The following is a 13,043-nucleotide window of genomic DNA, read 5'->3' as shown; positions in this document are numbered from 1 at the left end:
CATTTTAGCAGTTCTTTCAGAAATGCCTTTCTTATTAAATCTGATAAAGTTAGGTCAGGCACATCTTGCAAATGAGCCCTTGATCAGATGACTTTCTTATTCTGTCTCAGTGTAGTTCTTCTAAAAGCTTATTTTAAGAGAAGCAATTCCTAACCTGATCAGCCTAATAAATCTCTTAAGTTTTAACATCTGGGTAATACTTGGAAAAAAATATCAACAAAAATTTCCACAATATCAGTTTGTAAAAAACCCCAGAGCGATTTCAGTATCAAATAAGATGGTGGCACTTGTAGAGATTCAAGGGGTCAGGGGCAAAACTGGGCCTTCTTGAGATTCATATCCACTTATGTCAGTGCTCACCTGGTAGCCGGGGCATCAGGGACTGCACTGAGAAACTTTCTGTGTAGCTGAAGAAGGTGAACCCCAATCTGCCCATCCTAATCTGCAAGTGCTCTGATGTGCAGCCAAGCTCTGGGCCTGCTATGTATTTGGCCAAGAGAAGAATGTCTCTGAATAACTTTCAAAGCTGATCAGGTAACCAGAGCCCTGGAGATGGTGCTAAGTTGCAAAGCTTGAAGCCTCTACTGAAGATTGAGAGCAACAGCCCCTGAGCCTGAGCTCTGTTGGACAGAGTACAATGTGGGAAAATATGTTCTCCCGTTCCCTATAAAGCTTGTGCTGTAAAACACTGTCTAGGAATGTCCTTTTCTTCACTCTGCCCCTTACTGCCCACCATTGAGGCGAAGAAGTTTAATATAAAAATAAAACTTTATTCTGTCCCATTAAAAGAAAAGAGAAGCAACTAAAAAAATCAAGTACCTAGGAATCAACTTAACCAAAGATGTAAAAGACCTATACAAAGAAAACTACATAACTCTACTAAAAGAAATAGAAGGGGACCTTAAAAGATGGAAAAATATTCCATGTTCATGGATAGGAAGGCTAAATGTCATCAAGATGTCAATTCTACCCAAACTCATCTACAGATTCAATGCAATCCCAATCAAAATTCCAACAACCTACTTTGCAGACTTGGAAAAGCTAGTTATCAAATTTATTTGGAAAGGGAAGATGCCTCGAATTGCTAAAGACACTCTAAAAAAGAAAAACGAAGTGGGAGGACTTACACTCCCTGACTTTGAAGCTTATTATAAAGCCACAGTTGCCAAGACAGCATGGTACTGGCACAAAGATAGACATATAGATCAATGGAATCGAATTGAGAATTCAGAGATAGACCCTCAGATCTATGGCCGACTGATCTTTGATAAGGCCCCCAAATTCACCGAACTGAGCCATAATGGTCTTTTCAACAAATGGGGCTGGGAGAGTTGGATATCCATATCCAAAAGAATGAAAGAGGACCCCTACCTCACCCCCTACACAAAAATTAACTCAAAATGGACCAAAGATCTCAATATAAAAGAAAGTACCATAAAACTCCTAGAAGATAATGTAGGAAAACATCTTCAAGACCTTGTATTAGGAGGCCACTTCCTAGACTTTACACCCAAAGCACAAGCAACAAAAGAGAAAATAGATAAATGGGAACTCCTCAAGCTTAGAAGTTTCTGCACCTCAAAGGAATTTCTCAAAAAGGTAAAGAGGCAGCCAACTCAATGGGAAAAAATTTTTGGAAACCATGTATCTGACAAAAGACTGATATCTTGCATATACAAAGAAATCCTACAACTCAATGACAATAGTACAGACAGCCCAATTATAAAATGGGCAAAAGATATGAAAAGACAGTTCTCTGAAGAGGAAATACAAATGACCAAGAAACACATGAAAAAATGTTCAGCTTCGCTAGCTATTAGAGAGATGCAAATTAAGACCACAATGAGATACCATCTAACACCGGTTAGAATGGCTGCCATTAAACAAACAGGAAACTACAAATGCTGGAGGGGATGTGGAGAAATTGGAACTCTTATTCATTGTTGGTGGGACTGTATAATGGTTCAGCCACTCTGGAAGTCAGTCTGGCAGTTCCTTAGAAAACTAGATATAGAGCTACCATTCGATCCAGCGATTGCACTCCTCGGTATATACCCGGAAGATCGGAAAGCAGTGACACGAACAGATATCTGCACGCCAATGTTCATAGCAGCATTATTCACAATTGCCAAGAGATGGAAACAACCCAAATGTCCTTCAACAGATGAGTGGATAAATAAAATGTGGTATATACACACGATGGAATACTACGCGGCAGTAAGAAGGAACGATCTGGTGAAACATATGACAACATGGATGAACCTTGAAGACATAATGCTGAGCGAAATAAGCCAGGCACAAAAAGAGAAATATTATATGCTACCACTAATGTGAACTTTGAAAAATGTAAAACAAATGGTTTATAATGTAGAATGTAGGGGAACTAGCAGTAGAGAGCAATTAAGGAAGGGGGAACAATAATCCAGGAAGAACAGATAAGCTATTTAACGTTCTGGGGATGCCCAGAAATGACTATGGTCTGTTAATTTCTGATGGTTGTAGTAGGAACAAGTTCACTGAAATGTTGCTATATTATGTAACTTTCTTGGGGTAAAGTAGGAACATGTTGGAAGTTAAGCAGTTATCTTAGGTTAGTTGTCTTTTTCTTACTCCCTTGCTATGGTCTCTTTGAAATGCTCTTCTATTGTATGTTTGTTTTCTTTTTAACTTTTTTTTTCATACAGGTGATTTGAAAAAAGAAGGGAAAGTTTAAAAAAAAAAAAAAAAAAAAAAAAAAAAGAAAAAAGACAAACAAGGGGAAAAAAAAAAAAAAAAAGATGTAGTGCCCCCTTGAGGAGCCTGTGGAGAATGCAGGGGTATTCGCCTACCCCACCTCCATGGTTGCTAACATGACCACAGACATAGGGGACTGGTGGTTTGATGGGCTGAGCCCTCTACCATAAGTTTTACCCTTGGGAAGACGGTTGCTGCAAAGGAGAGGCTAGGCCTCCCTGTATTTGTGCCTAAGAGTCTCCTCCTGAATGCCTCTTTGTTGCTCAGATGTGGCCCTCTCTCTCTGGCTAAGCCAACTTGAAAGGTGAAATCACTGCCCTCCCCCCTACGTGGGATCAGACACCCAGGGAAGTGAATCTCCCTGGCAACGTGGAATATGACTCCCAGGGAGGAATTTAGACCTGGCACCGTGGGACGGAGAACATCTTCTTGACCAAAAGGGGGATCTGAAAGTAAATGAAATAAGCTTCAGTGGCAGAGAGATTCCAAAAGGAGCCGAGAGGTCACTCTGGTGGGCACTCTTATGCACACTTTAGACAACCCTTTTTAGGTTCTAAAGAATTGGGGTAGCTGGTGGTGGATACCTGAAACTATCAAACTACAACCCAGAACCCATGAATCTCGAAGACAGTTGTATAAAAATGTAGCTTATGAGGGGTGACAATGGGATTGGGAAAGCCATAAGGACCAAACACCACTTTGTCTAGTTTATGGATGGATGTGTAGAAAAGTAGGGGAGGGAAACAGACAGACAAAGGTACCCAGTGTTCTTTTTTACTTCAATTGCTCTTTTTCACTCTAATTATTATTCTTGTTATTTTTGTGTGTGTGCTAATGAAGGTGTCAGGGATTGATTTAGGTGATGAATGTACAACTATGTAATGGTACTGTAAACAATCGAAAGTACAATTTGTTTTGTATGACTGCGTGGTATGTGAATATATCTCAATAAAATGATGATTTAAAAAAAAAAAAAAAAAAAAAAAGCAAAGTGCAGAACAATTGGTATAGTGTTCTGCTATCTGGGTAAAATAATTAGAGGGAGGGGATATATATCCCTATGCTTGAATATTCATAGACAGTGTCCAGAAGGCTCTACAAGAAACTGATAATAGTGGTTGCCTCCAGAGAGACAAACTGAGGGACTGGCAACAGTCCTTCAAGAGGGAGCTATTCAGTGGCAGAGAGATTCCAAAAGGAGCCAAGAGGTCACTCTGGTGGGCACTCTTACGCACAATTTAGACAACCCTTTTTAGGTTCTAAAGAATTGGGGTAGCTGGTGGTAGATACCTGAAACTATCAAACTACAACCCAGAACCCATGAATCTCGAAGACAATTGTATAAAAATGTAGTTTATGAGGGGTGACAATGGGATTGGGAAAGCCATAAGGACCACACTCCCCTTTGTCTAGTTTATGGATGGATGAGTAGAAAAACAGGGGAAGGAAACAAACAAACAGGCAAAGGTACCCAGTGTTCTTTTTAACTTCAATTGCTCTTTTTCACTTTAATTATTCTTGTTATTTTTGTGTGTGTGCTAATGAAGGTGTCAGGGATTGATTTAGGTGATGAATGTACAACTATGTAATGGTACTGTGAACAATTGAATGTACGATTTGTTTTGTATGACTGCGTGGTATGTGAATATATCTCAATAAAATGAAGATTTAAAAAAAAAATTAAAAAAAAAAAAAAAAAAAAAAAAAAAAAAAAAAAAAAAAAAAAAAAAAAAAAAAAAAAAGAAAAGAGAGAACACAGGTTATTTGAAAAAGGGAAAATAAGTGTTTGTGAGGATCCATTGTTGGTGGGAATATAAAATGGTGCAGCCACTGTGGAAAACAGTTTGGCAGTGCCTCAAAGAGTTAAACACAGAACTACCAAATGACCCAGCAGCCCCACTTCTAGGTATACCTCCAAAAGAACTGAAAGCAAGGACTTGAACACCTATTTGTACACCAAGGTTAGAAGCATTCTTCACAATAGCTGAAAGGTAGAAATAATCCAAGTGTCCGTCAATGGAAGAATGGATAAATATACAATGGAATATTGTTCTACAATAAAAGGAATGAGGTTCTGCTACATGCTACAACACGGATATACCTTGAAGACATGTTGAGTGAAATAAGCCAGATACAAAAAGACAAATATTGTTTGATCAAACTTATATGAAATATCTAGAATTTACAAATTCAGAGTCAGAGAGTAGATTACAGGTTACCAGGGGCTGGAGGGTGGGGTGGATGGAAAGTTACTGTTTAATGGGCACAGAGTTTGTTTGGGGTGATGGAAGTTTTGGCAATGAATGGTGATGACGGTAGCACAACAATGTGAATGTAATTAAAGTCACTGGACTGTATATTTGAAATGGTTAAAATGGGAAATTTTGTATTTATGTTCCCACAATAAAAATTTTAAAACCCCATAGAATCATACAACACAGAGTGAACCCTAATTAATAACTTTAGTTACTAAAATAATCCTAATAATATTCGTTCATTAATTGTAACACATGTACCACAATTAATGCAAAATGTTAATAATAAGGAAAACAGGAGGGGGGATGGTATTTGGGAACCCTGCACTTTCTGTATAATATTTCTTTAAACCTAAAATTGCTCTAAAAATAGTCTATTTAAAAAAAAAGAATACATCATGGATTTATAAGAAACAGATCGCAATCCCTGTCAGATTACTGTGAATTTAGCAGATTTATGTTACACTCACCAAATGTGATAGAAGGGCATGCTTCACACACACAGATGTGATATGCTGGGCCTGTATTTTATGCATGGCACTAAAATAAAGCTCAACTCAAGCTAGCCACACAAATTACTAAACACCTGCCTTACGTCATGTACTGTAGGATTGGGAGCTGGGGGCATGAATGAGAGAAATCCTTGCCCAAGGAGCCCTTACTCTGGGATGGCATAATTCTTACTGCCTCCCAGAGAGGATATGCACAGGTCAGAGACACTGCTGGTAGCCACTAGACAGCCATTCTCAAGCTCTTCCTCCTGGTTGGCTGGCAGAATCCACTTTCCTAGCCATCCCCACCTGCTGCAAATGCAGGCACAAGTGATCTGACCGTTGGCTGCAGGAAGGTGCAAGGGCTTCTGGGAAAGCCCCCACAATCCAAGGGGGGTGAGAAAAGGGAAGGTTCCTTCCTCCCTTCTTCCTAGAATGTTTGTGACCAAGGCAGCCACCTGGGAGCTTTGAAGGGAAGGAAGGCCAAGAGGGCTGCAGAGAGCTGAGTCCTGACATCCTTCAGCTTTGAGCTTAATTCAACTCCATACTTGTCACGTGTGAAAACAAAAACAAAGGCCATCAACTGGGTAGGCCGCTTACTGCTGGGTACTCTGTTACCCACATTTGGAAGCATCAATGAGACTGACATGACATGACAGTGACATGCTAGATAGGAGCCTGGCAGCCTTTCCGTCATTTGTCCTGCAGGCAGAGACTCCAGGATAGTTGTGCCCTGAAAGGCCAGGTAGGAGGAAAGCACATAACAGGCCCACTTGACCCAGACACCTAGAGCCCTGAGCAGTGTCCAAGGGCAGGTGCAGCCTGCCCTGAGTGGTATCCTCCAGTCTGGTAGGCCACATGGTTCCACAAGGAGGCAAGTGGAGGGGATCTGTTACCCCAGTCTCCTCAGTTCTCAGCATTTGGTGGGGGTGCATGTGTATATATGTGAGTGAGTGTGTGTGTGTGTGTGTGTGTGTGTGTGTGTGTGTGTGTGAATTTAAAGGCTTGGTTCCCTAAGCATCCCTTGCAGACCTCATCATGCATCCTCAAAGGCCAAGGGGAATGTTAACTTGCTTTTGCTCCCTACATGAATCACTTGTTTCCTTCCCCGCAAAGAGTCTGCAGCAGGACCCTCCATGTTCCTGTAGCACTTTTATCACACAATGCACAACACTGTAATTAAAGATGTAGCCATTTTCTCCAATCACACTGGTTGTGAACCCCTGGAGGATAGGGATTGTGAGCATATAATAGATATTCAAGTACTATTAGTCAAATGAAAGAATGACTAGTATGTGGATAATTCTTTCATTTATTCATCTAAGAAATGCCTGCTAAGAATATACTCTGTACAAGAGGCAAACAACATACACAAATTAATATCTAAATATAGTGGTACCTCAGTACTCGTCGTTAATTGTTTCCAGGCGGCACGATGAGTACCAAAAATGACGAGTACCAAACATATTTTTCCTATAAGGAATAATGTAAATAAATTTAATGCATTCCTAACCCAAAAACAATACACATTTTTAAGGCAATATGTAAAATGATATGGTTGTATATAATTACTTTACAGGAGAAATAAACCTAAACATTAATAAATACTTAGATAAAATGAAATAAAAACTTCACTTTACCTGTACTGAGAAGAGTCCATGGCCTAATGGGATGGTGGGTTACACGGAGTGTTGCTCGGAAGGAGAGTCCCCCTCCAATAGAATATCGGACACTTGCACTTCAGGTGTTCTTTCTCTTTTCTGCCTTTTTTCAACTTGCACCACAGGCTCTGACACACTCTTTGTCACCTTCACTAAAAACTTGTCCAATGAGAACTGCTTCTGTCTTCTTTTCAGAATTCCTTGAAAATGTGAAATTCTTTGGTCATTCAATAAATTCACATTTCTGCTTTGTCAGAGCTTTGTCTGGATGGTACTTCTTCACAAAAATTTTGAACTTCTGCCCATTTTGCACACATTGCTTTTATCAAGGAACTGGGGACATCCTCTCTTATTGCCTCCTCACCTGAACAAAATCTCTTCAGCCATCTCTTGTTGCTGCTCCTTCTGTGGTTCCTGCAGCTCCTCATGGCTGAGCTTTTCACGATGTTCCTCCACTAACTCCTCAACGTCGACAGCATCGACCTCCAGACCCATGGATTGGCCCAAGATACACTACCCTGCACAACTGTACCCTCTGTACCTGCAGGCTTAGGGTCAGCCTCAAACCCTTTGAAGTCTCTCTCAGTCAGTTTCTGGCTACAAATTCTTCCACGCTGAATTCATTGTCCTATAAGAGACTTCATTCCAGGCCTTGTCAATAAGGTTAAGGCAGTGCAGGATATTGAAATGCTCCTTCCAGAGTTCTGTGAGGGTCAACTGGGTGTCAGAAGTTATCCCAAAGCACCTCTGGAAAAGCGCCTTGATGTACAACTTTTTGAAGTTTGACCTGTTGGTCCATGGGCTGGATGAGAGTAGTAGTGTTGGGGAGCAGGAACCTTACAGTGATGAAGCTGAACTCCTCCAGGAAGTCATCCTCCAAGCCTGGAGGGTGGGCAGGCGCATTATCAAAAAGTAGGAGAGCTTTCAGAGGCAAATCGTTCTACGGCAAATATTTTCCTCACTGAGGGACCACACACTTCATTTATCTGCTTGGTGAAAAATTGCCTCGTGACCCAAGCTTTGCTGTTTGCCCTCCACATCACAAGGTGTTTGCTTTTTAGGACATTATGCTTCTTGAAAACGCGCAGGTTTTCACTATGATAGACCAGCAGAGGCTTGAGTTTTAAGTCTCCACTAGCATTCACACACAATAAAGTGAGCCTGTCCTTAGTATTGATTTGTGCCCTGGTAATGCCTTCTTCTCTTTTGTGATGTAGGTTCTACTTGACATTTTTTCCCAGAAAAGTCCAGTCTCATCACAGTTAAAAACTTGGTGAGGAATAAAACCCTCAGCCTCTACGTAGTCTTGAAATTCACTGACAAATTCATCAGCAGCCTTTTCATTAGCACTTGCTGCCTCACCATGCCTCACGACACTATGGATGCCGGTTCTCGTTCTAAAAGTATCAGCCCAGCTGTGGCTGACCTTAAAAACTTCAACACTCTCATCACTCAGTTCTGGTTTGTTTTTTTTCCAAAAGATGGGCATGCAACAGTTTCGCTTTTTCACATATCATGGATATGCACATAACATACATACATAACAGTGTATTCCGATACACCATTGCCCACTAACTGCTTCTCCTGTAAAAAATTGCAGCTTTTCAACTTCCTGGAGTGTTTGGGAATGCTGCTTTGTTACTGCCTTAACTCCTTTCTCAACATCACCCTTTTCTATCACTTCTTTATTCTTAATGATGGTGGAGACCCCTGTTCTAGGCATACCATATTCCCTAGCCAGATCAGTAATGCAAATACCTCTCTCATATTTGCCGATTCTTTTTTTTTTCCTCAATGGTGGTGCGAAGTAATTTTCTTATCTGCTCAGCGTTATCACTGCTCATTTTCTTAGGATCCATGATGAGAAAAAAAAGCACAAAAAATACAGAAAATGACCACAGAAGCTAATATAAGACCGCAAGGGGATATGCACAGGGTAAGAGCTACCACATGACTAATGGGTGACCCTTTGTTTCAGCTGGAAAGGGTAGCAAGTCACAAGGCAACTGACACCAAGTTCTAGCTTGCACATGGAATTCCAAACAACAAGCAGCAAGACAAAATTTTTGCGTCAAAATGCGCCAAGTACCAAATTCAACAAGTTTCAAAGCAGTCGAGTTCTGATGTACCGCTGTATTTGTTCATGGTTATGACATCAATGGTAGTGGAATTAGAGGAGGAAGAGACTGGCCACACCTGTGCCCAGAGTACCACACTCTCCCTGCCTAACTGGGGCACAATAAGAACTGAATTTATCCAACAGCACAAGTTCCCAATGCAGGAAAAAGTGTCTGCACCTTTCTAGAATTATCTTGATCTCACTTGATCTCTATGAGACTCATTCAGGTTTTTGCCTCTGTCACCTTCCCCAGTAACTGAATCCTTATTTAATAGAGGTTAGAAATCACTAATAAGACATTTAGTTATTCTAAAGTATATTTCTAGAGGCTTTTACTTTTTCACCATCCCCTGGGCAGGTTAAGGATGCACATGACTCCCAGGGGTATAAGTCTCCCTGGTAAAGTGGGACATGACTCCCAGGGGGATGAGCCTGGCCCTGGCATCTTGGGACTGAGAATGCCTTCTTAACCAAAAGGGGGAAAAGAAATGAAACAAAATAAAGTTTCAGTGGCTACGAGATTTCAGATAGAGTCAAGAGGTCATTCTGGAGGTTATTCTTATCCATTATATAGGTATTTCTTTTTACTTCCTAGTGTATTCAAAGGAAATATCTAAATCTGTTGAGAGTAATCCAGTAGATTTGATCCTTGATGATGACTGTGTAACTATATAGCTTTTATCATGTGACTGTGTGATTGTGAAAACTGGCACTCCCTTTATCCAGTGTATGGGCAAGTAAGAAATAAAATAAAGACAAAAATATATATAAATAATGTTGGGTGGGGTAAGGAGTATGAGATGTTTTGGGTGTTCTTTTTATTTTTTTCTTTATTTTGGAGTAATGAAAATGTTCTAAAATTGTGGTGATGCATACACAGCTGTATGATGATTATATGAACCACTGATTGTATACTTTGGATGGATTACATGGTGTGTGAATATATCTCAATAAAATTGCATTTTTAAAAAGTGCAACGGTATAAAATAGGAAAAAAAAAAGGTGCCCAATATTTGTCAATACTGAAAGAACAAATCTGCCATGTATGCTTTGTATTTGCTGGCCAAGTTTGGGCCAAGGTTGACTTGGGAAGGCCAAGTCCAGTTAGGCATAGGCAAGCAGTAATCCTAGCTAAAACAAAGAACTTTGTGATTTGGAACCAAATAAAGCTTTAACTTCACACACCCTGACATTACAAACCTTTGATTAGACCATCACAGGCCAAGATCCAGTAGCAGGTGTCCAATCAGTCAGGGCTGTTCCCTCTAGCTCTCTTCCTGCTTTCTCTCCATGGTCCAAGCTTCCTGAAAACGGGTGGGTTGTGCATCCCTGGGGTTTGGTTACTGGGCCTGGGCACCCTACCAGGTCTATACTTCTCCCTTTGGGTGAAACAGCACAGCAGGGAGCATAGTCCTGGGACCAGGGCATCTCCTGGGCTGAGTCACTCACTCTTGTCATTCCTACTAAATTCATAGGTCACCTCACAATAGCAGGAATATAAGGCTTTGCTCATTATTTCTACTTCTCAATTTTTAAAAAATGCATTTTAATCAAACTCACTAACAAAGGTGAAAATCTTTGGAAATAATGATGACCTTTTTTTTTTTTTAATGATTATCTTTTGACCATGAAGTTTCGCTTTACTCCTCGCACTGTAACTACTGGTTCTTTGTAATCTTCATATTCATATTTAGAAATTACCCATAATTACTGCACTATTTTTATAGCCATTTAATAACACTGCCAAGTTTCTGGTTTAAAAAGATTTTCTGAAATTTTCATTTTTTAAGTAGGTTTTGTCCTCATTTCTAGGGACAGGGCTGGTGCTGAGGACTTGTCCTACTTCCTTCAGTCTCTGACCATGTCATAAATGGTATAAGGAGAAAACTGCTGAAAAAAGAGGGAAGCAGACACCCTCCAATGTAGGTTCTAAAATAATGTCTGTCCAACATTTTCCCCCCCATAAATAACGAGAATAAAGGTAGTTTTTCTTTGAAACTACTTAGTTTCAAGGAACTTTCACAGGAGGAGAAGAGTTGTCAGGGTTGGTTCCCAGAGGTAGAATCATCATATGGTGTAGCAGATTAAGTGTCATACAGTTATTCAAGGCAATTTTAATTCCAAATTTATTTTCCTATTATCTATGCAGCTGCCAAGAGGCTTCTGTTGCCAGATGGTGCCTGATAGATGTCCCAGGGGCTGCAAACTAATTTCAGTTAGCCAAAACCGAACATAAAAATAGCAAATTTGATACTGTGAGCCAGTGATTGTATACTTTGGATGGTTTGTATGGTGTGTGAATTTATCTCAATAAAACTACATAAAAAAAAAATAGCAAATTTGTTCAATGAACGCCACACTTTTCTTGGCCAGTCCTTCTTCTTCCATCCCAACACAGCATGGCTCATGTTTCTCCTCTCCTCTGACAGTCATCTCCCCAGTGAGAGGTTCCTAATGGGTCTCCTGGCTGTACCTGTAGGTGTGACGCACATTCGTCCATTTCATCTGTGCTCCAAAACCTATAATGCCTGCTTGCCATTTTAAGGCAAGACGTGGTCCTCCAGCCTCCTTCTAGCTTTAGATCCTTTCAGGCTGTTTCAGTAGTCTGTGCCCAGCTCAACTGGCCTAATCTCCTCTTTGAGCCTGCCTTGCCTGTTCCAAAAATTCTTTTTTGATCCCTCTAGTCTCCTCTTCTGTAACATGTACCCCTATCTCTGCGCTTCTGAAAGTTTCTTCAATACCACACTCAACACTACACGTCAAAGACTCCCTTTCACAGCTTGGGGGTCGCACCTGACACTCTTTAAAGAGCATTGTGTTCGCATTTTACTATGGTTCGTACCACACACTGCTTGGCATCAGATCATTTGTGGAGACTTCTTCTCTATTAGATTGTATGCTCTTTAAGGACAGGAACTAAGTTATATCTTATTTTTCTGAGGACAAATAAATGGAGACTCACTTAGGCCAGCTGCCCCACCTCATCTTGCTCTGCAATTACTTCCCCTCCAGGAGGGGGATTGTGTGGAAATACATACAGTGTTCAGTACATTATGTCTTGAAAAAATTAAGAAGATGCCTGGGCATCAAACGTGAAGAACACATCTGGACCTACCCTTCTTCTTTTTTCCCCCTTGCTATCGCCCCTCTGTAAGCTGCCTGTCTCTCTGAAGAAGCTCAGTGTGGGAACACATTGGTTTTGCGAAATTTCGTCATGGGCCAGTTGATTTGGTGACCAGACGTTTGAGACGGTTAATAATCAGACCACATGGTCAAGTCACGGTTCCAAGGCGTTGGCGGCATCCGGCACTTTCTGGAATCCCTGCAGGACCCGTGGGGCAGGTCCCCCGATTCCACATTTGGTGAATTCACGACTTGCCTAAGATCTCCTGCTGAACAAGCGGAATGACAGGAGTGAAAATGAGGAAACCTAGTCACGGGGCTTCTCACATTCGGCCCTGCGTTTGCTTAGGACCAGGGTAAACTGAGGTCAGGATGAGGAGCCTGAGGAGTCATGGGACCCGCAGTCCGTCTCCTGGAGATCACCAGGCTGGGCAGAGCCTCGGAGTCTGCAGCCAACCTAAGCAGAGGAAAGATCCGGCCCGCTACACCGCTAGCAAGCCCGGGAGTGAGGCCGCAAGAGACAGCCTGGAAGGCGGGAAGAAATAGTGACTCCTTCCCCTCTCTCCAGCCAGCCTCTTCTTCCGGCCCTCTCTTTGCTCCACTGTGCCCGGGTAGAAAGGCCGCGGTGACACAAGGTGTGGTCCGTGCGGATGGGACGAAA

This window comes from Choloepus didactylus, chromosome 1 (genome assembly GCF_015220235.1).
Source record: "Choloepus didactylus isolate mChoDid1 chromosome 1, mChoDid1.pri, whole genome shotgun sequence".
Taxonomy (NCBI): domain Eukaryota; kingdom Metazoa; phylum Chordata; class Mammalia; order Pilosa; family Megalonychidae; genus Choloepus; species Choloepus didactylus.
This window is presented reverse-complemented; position numbering follows the sequence as displayed.